The sequence below is a fragment of the Phoenix dactylifera genome, chromosome 16, assembly GCF_009389715.1.
Source record: "Phoenix dactylifera cultivar Barhee BC4 chromosome 16, palm_55x_up_171113_PBpolish2nd_filt_p, whole genome shotgun sequence".
In the NCBI taxonomy this organism is placed as follows: domain Eukaryota; kingdom Viridiplantae; phylum Streptophyta; class Magnoliopsida; order Arecales; family Arecaceae; genus Phoenix; species Phoenix dactylifera.
In genome coordinates this window covers 2,031,691-2,035,116 of record NC_052407.1, presented here as the reverse complement: position 1 = coordinate 2,035,116, position 3,426 = coordinate 2,031,691, and the positions used below count along the sequence as shown (strand labels likewise).

The 3,426-nt window shown below is 40.7% G+C and overlaps 1 long non-coding RNA gene across 1 annotated transcript; it reads right to left on the bottom strand.

Annotated features, from left to right (window-relative positions):
• Positions 1-743: 743 nt before the first annotated feature.
• Positions 744-1,671, bottom strand: LOC103717809. The gene is made up of 3 exons (XR_005515294.1): positions 1,582-1,671; positions 1,276-1,479; positions 744-982 (listed from the first exon to the last, which is right to left on the bottom strand). It is a non-coding gene; the product is annotated as an uncharacterized LOC103717809 (long non-coding RNA).
• Positions 1,672-3,426: the final 1,755 nt, after the last annotated feature.

Here is a 3,426-nt window from a genome sequence, read left to right as displayed (position 1 = left end):
TACTGGAATTTAATCGACTCGATAGTTCCGCTATAGCGAATTATGATTTTGGTAAGTTGTGTCGGAGTGCCCACGATGTCCGTAAATTTTGTGGTTGTAATTCACCCCATGGGCCCACCTTAACAAGTCCACACTGTACCATACAGTCATTCGCAAAATAAGAACAATCGTGAGCTAGAGGACTGCATCCATTATGAAGGAACAAGAAAGTAAGAAACTACTTTTCGAGATCCAGAATGACTACATCTTTTCTCAAAAGTTTATGTAAAGCTCAATCATTTTAGAGCAATATATATAACATCAACCATATGTACAATTTAATTGCCAACAGTTAATTAAGGCCATATGTCTCTCAATTGTTATGGATATCTAAGTTTAAACTATAACTTGGATCCTCATCCAATTTGTCAACTTGGATGAGGCTTGAAGTAAATAATTTGATCAAATGCACTATGTTGACAACTGCTTGTTAACCGACAATTAGTTTACTATCTCATAAAAAAATAAATAAATAAATATTTCGAGAAAATACAACGGGAATGCCTTCTTTCAAGTGAGGTTCTGAAGTTTTTTATAGTGCATGTGGTGAAAAGTGGGGTGCCAACAGGCATACCTAATTAGCTTAACTATTATTACAATAAAACATATTTGCAAGTAAGCTTATAATGGACCTTATTGTTAGATTTATTTTGGGATTTTAATTATCAAATCATCTAATGCAAACTGAAATATTTTTTTTACCTCAAAAGGTGTTTTTTTGTACACCCCAATTGCATCAAGTAGTGTACCCGAGCGTCCAAAGAAGCCATCGATCCAACCTGTACCTTTGGGAACAGAAAATTGAGTTCCTTGCTCTTGGCCATATGGGCCGTACTCACGAACCGTGGTAACAAAAGTGAGTGAGTATATAATTGTCATTCCATTGTAAGCACCGTAATAGCCCTTCATTAGAGATGATGAACTCGGCCGGTCCAAGCTCAATCTGTAAAACAAATAATAATGACGATATTAGCAGTGATGAGTAATTTGAAGGGTGCATCGTTTGGCCAAGTGATTGCTTTCGTTATATATACATATATTTATTTTCTAAATAAATTATTGAGACAGCGGCAAGCCTTGCTAATGTTGACTGCCGTATCTATTACAGAGGCCTGCAAATTAATTAACTGGCATATATAGTTGTTGAATGAGCGTCGAAACAATAGTGAGGAAGTAATTTTTTCATAAAAAAAGAAAATTAAATCTAAGGGGAAAAAAGAATCTCAGCGTAGGCACCTCTGTAGGCTTGCCCCCGGCACCTCCGTACGTGGGGGACCAGCGGGCTGTCTTGCCATCCATATACTGGAAGCTGATTGAATCGATGACATCCCCCCCGCTAATTTTGATTTTGGTGATGGCTTGGGCCTTCTCAAACGACCATGCTGTCCCACCAGAACCACCCCATGGCCCTAACATATTCGTAGCATCCTCTCTGCTAGCCTGTAACAGTGGACACCTATTAGCTCTAGTCGAATTCATAATATAAAATGAACTATTGATGATGAAATTAGTTGAGCTAACTACAAAATCTTGAACCCCCACCATTGAGAAGTTGTGCTGACTACAAAATGGTTTCCTCTCGGTTGGTTTTGATGAACGAGCGAATGAAGGGATAATGGGTATTTATAGGGCCACGGACGTGCATGCATTAGCAGTATAGCACAAGCTGACAACAGTAGCGGTCCAAATGGCAGCACGAACTGGCCAATTAATTGAGCACATCTAGGCGTGATGTATCTACGGGAACCCGGTTGCATCCTTCGGCCCGAAGGAGGAGGCACCTTCCTTCGCGCCATCCACGGTTGGATCATCCGCTGCGAAATCTCAAAGCGTTCAAAAGTACATCATTCGTCCACCCGCACATTTCTCGAAGCGGATGGAGTTGATCCTACGGTCCGCAGGCGCACAGGAAGGTGTACCATTATTTCGGGCGAAGGGCAACGTGAGAAACGAACCAGAACCAAACAATATGCCGGTAATTCCGTCACCTTGCGCCGACCGCCGTGTCTTTTGTGTTTAAATTTTTTGGTTGCAAGTACATGGGCCACGTGAGATGCTTTGTTTTTTATACTTCAAAGATTAAAGGAATAAGGTGGGTATATATATATATATATATATATATATATATATATTCATTTGGACGTGGAATGCAGTCAAGACGCGCTGTGGTAGCTAGCGGCAGCATTTTTTTTTTTTTTTTTTCCCTCTCTCGTCATGATATTTTATCGTATTCGTAAGTTTATTCTCTCCAGGATAAAACCGCAGCTTTTGAGAAGCGTGCTGGCACTTAGAAAAATTAAATCTTTTCAAGTTTTAAAATATTGATGCAACTTGCTCAGCATACTCGAGAATCCATCACTTGGTCGGGATGACGTTCTGGCGTTATCTCTTGGAACGACGCCATGGCCTCCTTATACTCAAAAAACATGTAGTGATCCATGCATGTAACGTGATACGTGCATGATGCACGTGGGATAGGAAAATTGAAGAACTAGAATTTTAAAATTTTAATCCAACATTCCAATACAAGTGACGCGAAAGGCTGGGAACACCACATGCTATTGCACGAGTTCCTACTTTTTTTTTTTTTTTCCCGCTAAGGCCACGAGTTCCTACTTCGCATAATAAAATAGTTCCCACTTCCAGCTATCCCCATGGAACGCGTGGAGAAGCACTACCTCCTTTAAACCTCTAGGGCTCGTTTGGTTCGCGGAAAGCATTTTCCTTCCTAGGAATATGATTCCTGGGAAACAAATTCCTAGGAAGAGGATGCCTAGGAAAGTACTTTTGGCATGTTTGGTTGACCATGGGAAAGTGACAAATTTCCAAGGTGCTTATGTTTGGTTGGCCATCCACTTTCCTAGGAAAGTTATATATAATTCCTATTATGCCCTTAATAAAAATTAGGTTTTTAATGCCTTTTTAATGCTTCTTTAATGCTGAAAGGACTTTTTGGGAAAAAGTAAAAATGGAGTGATTCCCGCCTCATGGGAAAGTAACTTTCCCATGTTTCTCATGGGAAAGACTTTCCCATGAAATGTGGGAATCACATTCCCATGGGAATATAACTTTCCCTTCTCTCTCCTTTGAAAACTCCAACCAAACAAGAGGCATCTCATTACTTTCCCGTTGACCACACTTTCCCCCCTTCTTTTCCCGCGAACCAAACGAGCCCCTAATTCAATGAGGACAAAAAGGTTTGAGCAGGAGAAATTATACCCCTATTATATTCATCAAAAAGGTCCCGCGGCGCGGTGAGGGAGGCAACAATCCGAGACCGAGCCGTATAGAGCCCATAGGAACAAAAAATCTGAATAGTGTGGATGAAGTAGTGTAAGGCATAATTTCTCTTCGAGGAAGCCCTATGACAAGATCATGTCCGATCGC